At 38.8% G+C, this 13,021-nt stretch overlaps 1 protein-coding gene across 3 annotated transcripts in view; it reads left to right on the plus strand.

Moving 5' to 3' along the window:
• Window positions 1-2,607: 2,607 nt before the first annotated feature.
• Window positions 2,608-13,021, plus strand: part of KLHL5 (kelch like family member 5) — a 59,977-nt gene continuing 49,563 nt past the window's right edge. For 2 of the 3 annotated variants that reach the window (XM_065836788.2, XM_065836789.2), the window contains exons 1-2: window positions 2,608-2,793; window positions 5,597-5,688. The gene's annotated coding sequence lies outside the window, so the exon portion shown is untranslated. Of the gene's footprint in view, window positions 2,794-3,100; window positions 3,229-5,596; window positions 5,689-13,021 lie in introns of those variants that run through there. The other variant, XM_065836790.2, reaches the window with a different exon arrangement.

The raw sequence follows: 13,021 nt of genomic DNA on the forward strand, positions 1-13,021 counted from the left end.
TGAAAATAAGAGAAAAAAACTGCACTATTTTATTCATTTGGGGCAGTTTTGTTTTAGGAACATCATCCCCTAATGGCCACTTTCATATTCCTTCTAAAGAGTAAATTAATCATCTTTGTGAAGCAATTTTGTTCTCATTTGGCCACAAACATTTTTTGAAAATTAGTCAGACCTTCATTATAAAAATGAGTCAGAACCACATGAGTCAGATATGGAGATTTTATTGTTTTATTTATATACATATGCATTTGGACTAGGGGGAAGATAATTTTATTTAATACAGAATCTTTAAGACTTTAAAGACATTTAATTTTATCATTACAACCCAAAGTTTCTGATCTGGCAATAAGTGATGTACTAAGTACAATGAACTGAGTGTGAGATGTTCATATGGTCATTGCTGGTACATTCTTAAAAGATGACAGATGTGTTGCCAATCTATAGTGTCTTCAGTGTGCATGTTACTGTCCTCTTGACATCAGAAGAAGGCTGGATAGAGCCATTACTATTTCTATACATTGTGGTCACAATTTTTCAGCTAATCTTTCCAGTTATAAAAGTGAAGTCTTTCCTTCTGACAACCACCATGATATTCCATAAATTCTTCTTGCAGATGAGACTGCAAAGAACATTTCTGAAATGTTCCAAATAAAAGGACTCTGAATAATGCATATGTAAAAACAATTTTACTCAAATATAGAGTATATACAGTATGAAGGATTTAATTAATTCAGAAAGCTCTCTTCTGATGTAGTGTTTTCCCCACAATCCATTAAATATTGAGTACTACGAAAATGAAGCAATGCTGTTGAAGTTAAAATAAGAAATGTCCTAAAAACATGAAATGCCCTTCTTGTCATGTAGTTATGTCAGAAGATGAGTAAGCCAGGTGGAAGCAAATACAGTAGCCATTCTACAGAAAGAGTCTTAGTGAAGCTGTAGTGAATATAAATTTAATGCAGTAATTTAAATGTAGCACTTTCATGCAATGAAAGCAATGAAACCAAAGCAAAATGAACTGACTTTTTTTGTTGGTATAGTACAACAGAAGTAACAGGATATAAAAAAATGATAGGTATGAACTTTAAAAGTAAAATACTGCACAATTTATATTTGTCATTTGTGAGCAAATTAGCTCTATTTTGTGAGACACCACATTGCCCCTTAAGTATCTTCCATATCAGTGATTTATATTTGCCTGTTTGCAAGGTTGCATGGTGTTCACCTATCCTTTCAGCCCAGAAGGAATGGAGAAAATGCTGGAAAATAACAGTAGGACTTTGTCAAGTAATGTGTGTATCTATTCCTTTCTGATACATTCAGACTTGCATCATTGTGCTAGCACCCAAGGTCAAAAAAAAAATTGCCTTATAGGATCACACCCAGGTTCAGCCTGATATAATAACGACCTGCAGAATATGTTGAGTCTCGGATTCTACAGAAGAAGGCTTCCAAGAATTATCTATTATCTATTTTTGGGTACATTTTAGTTTCTCTTCTGCGTTCAGGAGGCCCACGTATGGTGTGTCCGCATGTCCCCTGGGGACACTCTGAGCATCCTACACAATTACCCTTATTCAGCTGTGTGTGTAACCTGCTGAATCACATCTGTGTGAGCAGCCTGACCTGCCAACTGATCTGAAAAACATGGGCTTTTCTTCCTGGGTACATGCTTCCCTCCACCTAGCTCACAATTTTTACACAGCTGGAACAATTAGTACCTTTGAAAATCCTATCCTTCACATAAATTTGGTTAAAATTGGCTAAATCATTTAGAGTCAGCTGGGATGAGAAGTGTCAGATAGATAAGAACACAGCCACTTAGGTCGCATTTCCTTACAGCATCACGCGAAGACAGTGGTATAAACCTAATTACTGCATCAGACTCGCACCACCACGCCTCAGCAATGATCTCCAAGGCCTTAAATCAGTTTTATCAGTTGGAGGCCCATCTGACTGTCACACAGCCTGTTAATTTGAGAAATTATTCTACCTCAGGATGGCAGAGGTCACTGGTAAAACATTGCAGAACAAGGCTGGCAAAGGCTGGAGTGGGTTTGCACATTAAAAGGTGCCCATTTCATGCTGCTCCAGTGCCATATGGTGCCGGGGTTCTGAGGGGAGGTTAATGGTGGTGCTGTGTGTCACTGCACATTTATTCCACTTAAATGGGGGAGTGAGAAGTTATGAAACGCTTGGCTTTGTGGTTTTAGAGCACAGGCAAGGGCACACGGTGACAAAATAAGACCTTTCACAGGGTTAATCAAAAGAAACCCCACAGAAGTGGTCGCTGCCCGGCCTGCAGGCGCACCGCAGAGGAACAGAGCGGCCCCGGCCCGGCCCGCCCCGCCCCGCCCCGCCCCGGCCCGGCCCGGCCCGGCCCGGCCCCACCACACGAGCCCACGCGCTCCCCTGCCCTGGGGCGCGCGGAAGTCGGCGGTAGCGCGCGCGCACCCCTCCCCTGGGCTGGAGGCGGAGCCGACGGGGTGTGGGCGTGGCTCGGCGCCCCGCCCCTGGGTCCTCTCCCCCGCCCCTCCCTCCCCCCGCGTGCGCGGCCGGCCCTTGGGCCGGGGCCGCCCGAGCGCGCAGGGGAGGGGCCGGGAGCGGGGCCCGCGGGGACCCGTTAGCGCCGGGGAGGGAACGAGCAGCGCCCGCCGCCTCCCCCGGCAGAGCGGGTTGCTGGCCGCCGCCGGGGCGGAGCGGGAAGGGAGGGGAGGGGGCGCGGGGGCCTCCCTTGCGGTTTTTCTCTTTCCCCGCCCCTCCCAACCTCGCCCCCTTCCCGGATCTTGAGAGGTGAGGAGGGCGGTCGGGGCTCGGCTGCGAGGGGAGGGGGTCGGCGCTGCCGGGAGGGGGAGGAGAAAGCGGGGAGGAGGGCGAGGGCCAGCGGGGGGCGGGCTCCCACCCTCCCCGCGCCGGGCGCTCGGCTGCTGTGGAGAGCGGCTGGCGGCGGCGGCGGCGTCCCGGGGCGGGGGAGCTGTAACGGTCCCTGCGCTGAGGCGGGAGCCCGCGCTCCGCCGAGGCCCGAGGCGCTGACATGGGAAGGCTGCTGCCCCTGGGCCAGGAGGCGGCGGGCTGAGGCGGGAGGGCTGGGGAGCCGGGTACGACAACGGCGGGTGTGGGGTGCGGGGTCCGTGTCCGGCCGAGCGAGGCAGCCCCTGGGGATGACTCGCTTCAAAGCGTTGAGAGCGAAGACCCGGTAAAAGTGCACTTAACACACTAGCCTTTCAGGTATTTGCCCCTTTGTCTCTTAACTCTCACGATCATAATATGAAATAGTGAAAAACTAATTCTTGGTGTTTTTGTGAGACTGGTCGAACAGAGTGGTCCCACTGACTGCCAAATACCAAAATGGGGAGTGATGCTGTTACACGGGAAAAAAAGTATAAGTGTTGAACATCAAATGACTGCTGTTTATATAGATTATTGGTTCATGTTTCTGCTTAAAGCCTTGTGGCTTTGGGCTTTGAACTTGCGCTGCTTCAGTTGTGTGAACTGTGATGTAGCTCAGCAGCCCCGCTCGAGTCAGGCCGTCCATGGCTCTGTATCGGGGTGTTTGGGTGGGGTGAAGGCTTGGGTTTGTTGATAAGTTTGGCTTAAAAGTTAATTATGAAATTATATAAGCTAAAGTCCAAATACAGCCTTATCTTCAAGTAAAAATTATCCATCAACTTTTCTTACTAGCATGAGTAGGAATAAAAATTTGAACTCACGGTTATGTCAGTGTAGGTTTTGTATCTAGACAAATTTTAGTCATTGTGGGGATGGGTCCTTTTCAAAAAAAGATCACAGGATGTGTTTTCATGAGCAGTTAATTAATTTTACCAGAAAAGGTCTCTGATTATTACTCATGAAAGTATTTTTGCATGAGAATTTCCAGAAATGTGCGGATGAACATTTAAAAACAAGGCGGGGGGGAGGGAATGGAGGGGAAAGTGCCTTGTTCTTGAACTTCATAGGTGCATTCCTGATAGAGGAGATTGTGTTCCCATCTTGTGTTTTTCCTGTTTTCCACTCACTGAGCAGTGCTAAGGGCCATAAAGCAGGATAGAACCAAAATAATAATAAACCTAATCTGACTCAGAGAGCATTTTCCTCTGCCATGCCTCAGCTTCATTGAACCGGCCCTCTGGATGGGCAGATCCATGATGAAAGCTGGCATGTTTTCTCCATGGCAATAGATGTTAACACATTCTATTTCATAGAAATGCAATGACTGCAAATTTTAAATAGAAAAAAAAATGGAATGAAAATGAAAAACTCTTCTATTAGACCATTATGGTGACACAGTAATTGCAAACTGTTGCTAACAATGACAATTCATATTGATGAACTTGTTCTAGTTCTCTGGATGTTGGTATCACCAGTGCTTTTAAAAAGACTTTTACTTGGTTGTGTTGATGTTTTGTGTTTTTGTTGATATAATTCCGTGTTTCATGGTATGGTAAAGATTACCTAATCAGACATAATATGATCCAAAAATGAAAGTTTCTACTGTCTTAAGTTACAAAGTGATTTTGCATTTCCCTTATACAACTCCTACATGGAGGAAGGTTACCTCCTCCCCTGTCAATTAAATTGCCTTTTATTATAGCAATCTTACCGAGTAAAAGAATTCATTAATTAGAAACCTAACTATCCATTGTTTGCCTTTTTTTCATAAAACCAAAATTTTTCATTCAAAATCTCCAACTCAACAACTACTGACCATAAATACATGTATTGATTTGCTGTATGGCCTTAAAAAAAAAACCAAAAAGCAGTTGCGTAGTAGAGGTGAGGTTACGTGCTCCAGATGCAAGAATGAGGTGCTATTACCATTCAGACAGCCAGAAGGTTCTTGCAGCTAGTAGGAAAGATCAGGCCATGAGAGGTCAGATGTTAGGTATCACGTTATGCGTGCAGGTATCATGTGGGGCTACGTTTTCTTTCATTTTGAAGTGCCTATAGTCAAGTGCCGAGCCCATAGTAAACACAGAGTGTTTCAGCAGGCTGGGTTTTCTGAGCAGAGGTCTTGCTTTGGCTTGAAAATTTTTAGTAGCCTGTGCATTAGAAAGGCTTGAGAACCACTGTAACAGCAAGTGTGAATTTTAATAGAGCTGCTCCATTAATTGCAACATGTTCAGTGGCAGTACTTGGCTTTATTTCCTGATACAGTCAGTGTCACTCTTTGGCAACAGTGTTCAGTTTAAGTGCTCCATGTGACGGAGCAGTTCTTCACTGATCTTTCCTTCATGGAATGACAGCTAGCCAAAGTTAGGAGTGAAAATGCACTAAGATAATTTAAAAGAAAAAAAAAAAAACACAAAACAAACCTCTTGGAATCTGATGTTTCTTGAGAATTTATGTATTCAAATTTCATATTAATTTCCCCTCTTTCTTTTAGAGTCTTTGTTGTGTATGTAACTTGGGAGTTGTGGAAGGAACCAAGGAGATAATTATGCGGTGACACGCTTTTGTTGCCTTCCTCTCAGAAAGTTTAGAAATTGCAAACAAATGGAACAAAGCTCTGTCTGAACAGAGTAGGCAATCTGCTTTCAAAATTCAGCTCCTCTTACATGGTTCTTATTTGTTTGCCCTGTCATTTTTCTGCTTCTAGATTTTTTCCGGCTACCTCACATTTTTGGAAGGAGGAAGACAAATGGAAGTACATGATTCTTTGAACACCTAGAGATCATTCTGGTGTTACAGGTAATTATTGTATTTACTCACTTCTAACAAAAAGTTATGCTGTAAGGAACGTGATTCTAGCCCACAAAGATATTGGGTCTTCCTTACACCTGAAATTTCATCTTTTTTGTTCTATGTTTTGTGAGGGCTTCCTTCTGGTGAGCATACACAAGCAGGAATTGACTTTGCTTTTGTGGACTTCACATCCTGGTGTTTGGAACATTTTTATGTGATTTCATCACTTTTGCTCTTTATCAAAGCATTCTTTATAAAAGATTGTCAGTGTTACTGTAAAGCTCAATTTTAATATTTTCAAAATCTGTGAGAAACCTCTAACTTTTAATCATTATGGGAAAAGTGATACCGAATCTGTAAGACAAAATACTGCTTTAGATAAATGCTTATGAATAGAGGCCCACCAACTGTACAGTCAAATCTCATTACTTCCAACAATGCTGACTGGTTTTCACTTTCTTTTTTTTTTTTTTGGCAGGAAAGTAGTAAGACTGTTCTAAGCTAAAGCAATTTTCAAAGCGAATAGCTTTGACATTTACACAAAGCAAAGGCATGAAAGAATGTCAAAAACATGAATACATGCAAGACTCTATCTAAACTCTCTGTAAAGTAAAATACTGCTGAAAAAATAGTGATGAGGGTGAGAAAAGCAAACCGATTTAGGAATACTAGGTTTTACTAAAATGAAAAAATCTGCTTTCTTGACCATGAGTTCTCTCTGGTTTGGGACTGTTGATAAAGGAATGTACTCCTTCATTGTCTAGAATTTATTCATGTCATGGTGTGAATACAGTAGAGAGATGGTCTTTCTCGCTGTTCATATCATCATCTGTCACTTCACTGGCAATTTACAATATACATAACACTTTTAACAGTACATGTTTTAATTTGTTCTGTTGTGTGTTTTTCTACCTCTCTGGTTCTTGATAAAGTTTTTGGCATAGTATTTTGTATTATTATTTGTATTTTGGGGGGCTGCAACCTTGGACTAGCTTTCCAGGAGCAAGAAGTCTGCAGGAATGTTGCAGTTCTATGTGCTGGAATAGCAGGAAGTCTGTTTCAAGTAGATGTAGCCCAGAGTGATGGCTGAGCACCAGCTGCAGTGTCCTTTGTGGCTGTCTGCTGAGACAGCTCCAGCCCAGAATTACGCAACTTTTGAGACATAGTTTTCATCTGGGGTGATCACAAAGTACTTGAGAATTCTGGGTGTAGTTATTACAAGGTCTTGCTTTTCTTTGGGCATTTTCTGTGTGTGGCCATCACACTCATGAGAATGAGAATCATGAGTTTGGGATGTTGGCAGCTTGAGTCCATTGAGATCCTCTAATTTATTTGTACTGCTCCTTATAAAACTATTGGGAGGAATTTCAGTATTCTTATTTTATTTTGTATAGATCAATTATACATCTATTTCAGATTTCTAGTATTTACTTCTCTCCCTATTGCACTAAAAAAAAAAAAAAAAAAGCTAATGTGTTTTTACTTAGTATTTGGGCTAAATGAAATTCATCCACATAAGCTGCTTATACTTAAAAACATATATAAAAATAGCACTTTACTATTCCTATTTCTCTGATCCCAAAGAAGAAGAAGCTTTTAAGATGCCTAGCGAGCTTATTCCAAGTTTATGGTTGCCAAAATGTTATAGACTTTGGCAAGTAATTGGCAGTCAAACTGCTGGCACTAGCAAAGACGATCATCAGTACCAACAACAGGAGAGTATTTGATGTTATATTAGTCTACTATGTGTTTTTCTTCAATGCAGATTTATATAACACCAAAAAAGAACCTGTTTCTTACTCTGCATTCTTGTCATCAATGCCAAATGTTTTCGTGTCGTATACCAGAATTATGCTTTTTGTTGCTGCAAACTTACTGCCCAGGCAGAGGTTGAGAGGCACCTGCTTATGCTTGATGTATTTCTCCATATATACGTAGGTCAGATAAATTAAAAGCATAAGATTATAAAGAACATAAGAATGAAACTCAAGCAAGTGCCAGTCGGTCTTCTTTCAGGTGCCTTGAGATTAAGCTTTGTCTACAGAGATACTGACACCATTTTATTCATCCTCTCCTTTGTTTAGAAACCTTTCCCAAACAACGTGTTAACCCAGAGGCAATGATAATCTGAAAATTATCGTCATTGAGTCACATATGTATGGCATCAAGCAATTTGGGAAACCAGTCCTTCTTGACTGCTATGTTTTCTCATAAATGATAGACTTTATTTAATTTCTGGTCATAAAGGATTGACCTTTAGGCAGGCTTTTTTCCTCTTTTCCTTTTTTTTGCCTTTTTCCATTTTCTTTCCCTCCTTGGTCAATCTATATCCTTGTTGGTATCTTCTACCACAGATGACATCAACGGTTTCCTGAACTTTAGAAATTATTAAAACTACTGAAGTTCCCCAGAAATTACTTTGAGAACAGACCTTTTGTGTTCACTGTTTTGCAGAAATATGGTACCTCCAGTTATCAAAGTAGATGACCTCCTCCAGGTTGTCAGAATTTTTAGATTTGGCCTGTGCCTTTTTCTCTACTGGTCACGGAAATTAAAAAGAATTTGAATCAAATACCAAAATGTACTCCAAAGAGAAGGAACTGAAAAGGTGGATCACTACAGGAAAAATCCTTATTCCCATCTTACTGCATGGTAGAATGACTAATTATCAAGCATGGCTGCTGATTAATAATTATGTCTTGTGGACTATGCTAGTATTTTTCCAGAGGACTAATTTATGTAAAGTTGAGAGAGGTGTTGATTTCAATCTCTTTAGAGGAATACTTTGCCAATTAATTACCTCCTGTGGCAATTCTAAGCGCAACTGGTGTTAAAATTCCTGGTGTCTTCCTTAACAACACAATATAATTTGAAGAACAATTTTTGATCAGTCACTTGTGTTCTTTCAAGGGCATCCATCCTTTTTTTTTCAGAATTAATGGAAACCTGTTTATAAAATTGTACAAAATGTTTTTGTAAAACAGTGAAATTTAAGGTAGAGTACTGGCTTCATGTCTTTGAAAATGCGTTGGGATCTTGTCCCATTGCCTTAGCTGATACTTTTGTCAAAATAGCTGATATATGTTGTTGACTCTATTGAAAATAGTTTTATTTAATTAAAACTTTGAAAGAATTTAATCAACTTGCTTAAAATTTGTATTGCTTTCCAATTCAAGAAATTGCTACTTAAATAAACATTCTACTTTTATTTTGTGAAAACTCGTATGGCCCTTTATTATACAGTCAGTAGTGGTGGATTTTTTTTTTTTCTTGAAAGAGTGTATTCATTATTCTTGACATCTTTTCAGATACATTCTAAGGATAAATACCTTTTTAATTTTGAGAAATGTCACCCCTTACAGTTTCAAAAAGCCACAGCTTGCCCAAATGTTTTGCATAATTACAGCCTTTTACACTTTGAAAAACATCTTGAAAATGTAAGGTGGTTCTCATGCCTACACTTACTGCATTTTATATGAGGGAGAGGAGGAGCAGAATGTCTTACCTGAAAAGAATGAAAGCTTAAGTAACTAACAAGAGTGCTGTGGACAATTTCATGTTTTCAGACCTGTTTCTGATAGTCTTTCCTTAATTATTCCTTGCGGCTTGCAATTGAAGGCTTTTTGTTTGGCTGGGGAGGCTTTGTGTCTCCAACAATAAAGCAATTCTCACCTTGGCAAAGCATTACACTAGTAGCATTGGAAAGAACAACATTAAATGAAAAATTAATTAATTTTGTGAAACGCTGGATATTATGAGGCCAGAACCATGCCTATTTCTTCATCACGCTTTGCTTTTGTGATTACAGTATTCTGCATTTGGTTAAAAAGAAATCTCTCCTCGCCAATCTCAGTTCTGATTAAAACTTATACCTGTAAAAAGAGAGGCTCTGCAGGAAACACTTTCTTTACTAACTGGTGTCTGAGGTATGTTTTTCTTATGAAATGCTGTATTAATAGCAATTACTGAGAAAGAAATAAAAAAGACGATATTTTGAAAAACTAAACTCAAAACATAAAAAATAATTCAACTTTGCAGTTTTAAGTTTTAAATTGAGTGGATTTTTTTATATTTTTAAACAGTTTCTGCTCTGTTTCCTACTGGTTTCCCTCAAGTTCTCTCTTCTGATCTTTTTTAATCAGTTTAATTAATAGACAGTATATCTTAAAAGCCAGACTTAGATGGAGCAGAATGTATTTCCTATTCTTCCCTCCATGATTCACACCATTTTTTCAGATTAAGTGGGAGTGTGGTAGTGTGATTTACTTACTTTTTTTTAGCCCTTTCATGCTCCATGCTGCTTGTGGTGGCTATATTTGCAACTGCAACAACTGTTTACACATTACATTTTTAGTATTGACTTTGAATAGGAAGAACTTGCAGCTTATTGAAGTATACACAGTTTTATTTTCTAAGAACTCCTTTTTTTGGCACTTCTATATTCATTTTCGGTGTACGTTGTTAATGAAAGGGAAAGGGCAATGAAGGAAGAGAGCAGAAAGGAAAACCTGTGGTCAGGTCTTTATACCATCTTGCTCTTAAAATATTTTTTTCAAAGTATGCTGAGCTGTTGTGCAATCATAGCTGTTAGGAACCGAGAAAAGCAGATAATTATGTTATTTCAAACCTCTTTTAGGTTATTTTTTAAATGCTTGTAATTTTTTCTGATGTATCTTCCACCTCCCTTGCTTTCTCCAATATTTTTTGAAGCTCTAAGGGGAAATACTGATAACATTTTGATATGGGCTATATTGGCATGATGGTGATGATGTAATCTGTCTGGTAAGGATTTGAGTTGATTTGTGTGGAAATAGTACCATTCATTATTAAAAAAAAAAAAAAAGTACACCCCATTCTTATGCTTACTGTAGTCTCGATTTCAGAGCCAACATTACTTGTCAGCATCAGACTGAAGTAACCTGTAGAACAGAAGAAATGCCCACAGCACCAGCCTATGTAATATGATATACAGTCATAGTTTGCAATAAGACAAGAATCAACTCCAGAAAGGTTTACTAACCTGAACAGTGAAGAATGCAAATAGTAATATGGCTGTATTTCCAACTTAATTAAATGTTTATAAGTACTGTGTTTGAGGAGACAAAGGAGAAGCTCATGGGAAGATGAGGTTTTTTGTCAGTGGTTTTGGTGGTTGGATTATTTGAAAGCAAGTTTTTACGTGTTACCAGCATAGACATTTTATGTTGACTTTTGCACAAATAAGCCATTAGCCTGGTAGTTGTTTATTCATCTGAAAAGCAATGTAGAATGCCTTACTTATTATATCCATATGCATTTGTCTGGTGGATATTCCAAAATATATTCTAATATTCTAAAAAGAAGTACCTTTGAATATTAAAGGAACACTTGGTCCTTGCCAAAGATGAAATCAAAGCTTAAGTCTTGCCCTTTTACATGCAGTAAGAGAAATGGTATTTTGGATGTAAATGTAATCACAAGCTTCTGCATTCAAACTATAATTAAGGCATTAAGAAAGTAGAGCATTTAATGATGCTATCATAATGTAATAAGGCTTGGCGAGTTCTTCACTAAGAACCATAGCATTTTAGAGTTGGAAGTATTTTCCAAGGAAATAAAAGTAATTAACTAAAATTAATCTATGAGTTTATAAAAATGCAGGCAGATCAAGTGATAAGTAGTAGAGCTATTTTGTACTTCCTCTGACTTCTTGTACTTTTTTTTTTTCCATTAATAACTACAAATTTAAATTGCACCTTCACATAAGAAGTCCACTGATGTTTTTTCCAAACAGCAATTGTACTTAAAACACATTAAGTGATTGTTTTAGTAAATATTCAAACATTATTGTTTGGAAGCTTTACAAGCTCAATGAATGAGAATACTTTTTAGAAACATTAAAAGCCGAATTAGGAATTGTTAAAACTTCGAGCTAATGAGGAGGATAGATAGGTTTCCATGGCTGTTGTCTGCTGCTCATTCTGTCCAGAACAGGAAATGTTGTAGGACTCCCGTAAAAACAGGGGTTGAGGCAGCTAAAGTGGGGATCAGTACAGCTAATAGGATAGCAGAATAGTTAACTCTGCAAGTACTTTAATGATGTAAAGGTTTAATAGATGATCTAGACTTTTACAATTGCTGCTGTCTTTCTCAAGGTCATTTCAGTTTTACACAATTGTGGAAGGGTTCCCCAGATGAGCTGGATTTATGTCTTTTGGCTTATCAGTTCCTCCCTAATAACATTTGTGACGACTTGCCAATTTTGGTCAAACTCTGGCAGAATAGAGCCTTTATTGTGTTGAAATTCCTGAAAGATTTTGAAAATATATGGGTAGGCCTGCCAAATAAGTAATACTACTCGACCTGCCAGCTGATGAGCCAGTCTGCTTCTGGGTCTGAATGCGACAAAGGATTTGTTTGTCTTTCCTGTGCTGGGATGTGTGTGCATGTGGGTGAGGGAGACTATGTGAGATGAAGCATGCAGGAGAACTGGAGATATTGTTAGAACCGTTTGTAAAATAAATATTAGTGAGGAACCTGAGGTTACTTCTGCATGAAGCTGCAGAGACAGAATAGAGAACCTAAGAAAGCAGTTTACTGATTATATTTAGCAATATTTGGTGACTTGATACATAGTTTAATGTGAGATTTAATAGTATCCAAATACAGAATTAAAGGATATTTTTGCTTATGTGCCTCAGATACTTATTATTGTAAGCAACATTGACTCAAGGCAGAAGGCTAGTTTTATTTTAGAGTGAAGGAGATAATTAAATGTACTGTGAATTGTTCTGCATGTTTTTTTCCCCTAATAATGCTTCCTTGAGCAAAATCACTGGCAGAATCAATTGAAACCTTTAATTAACATCTCTAATTTAATCATGTTGCGTTTACAACTTTCTGAAGCTTATTGTAACATGAAAAACCTATCATCAAGATACAATGCTTGTAATTACAGCAAGTAATACAAGGCATTTTATTGTGTGTTTATAAACAAATATATGTATGATCCAATTTAAATATCTCTGGGACTGTTTGAGTGTGAATACTGCTCTCTGGTATTGATCTGTGATTTCAGTGCTTAATTTCAAATTTATAGTTATTGCTCTAAATATCACTTCCTATGGAGAAATAAGATTAAAGAGCTGAGTGTTCTGTTCTACAAGATGATAATACTTTCCAGTAATGTATAGCTGTCAGCTACTAGTGCATCTAATTATAAATGGGATTTTTAGTAGTGATTGGTGATGATTAATCTCACAAGTCCTTATTTGGAACATGAACACTTAAATGCTCTTTTAAAAACCTTTACTATAATACATATATTTCATAAGAAATTGAGATGATTTCTTTGTGTGGC

Source organism: Patagioenas fasciata, chromosome 4 (assembly GCF_037038585.1).
Source record: "Patagioenas fasciata isolate bPatFas1 chromosome 4, bPatFas1.hap1, whole genome shotgun sequence".
NCBI lineage: Eukaryota > Metazoa > Chordata > Aves > Columbiformes > Columbidae > Patagioenas > Patagioenas fasciata.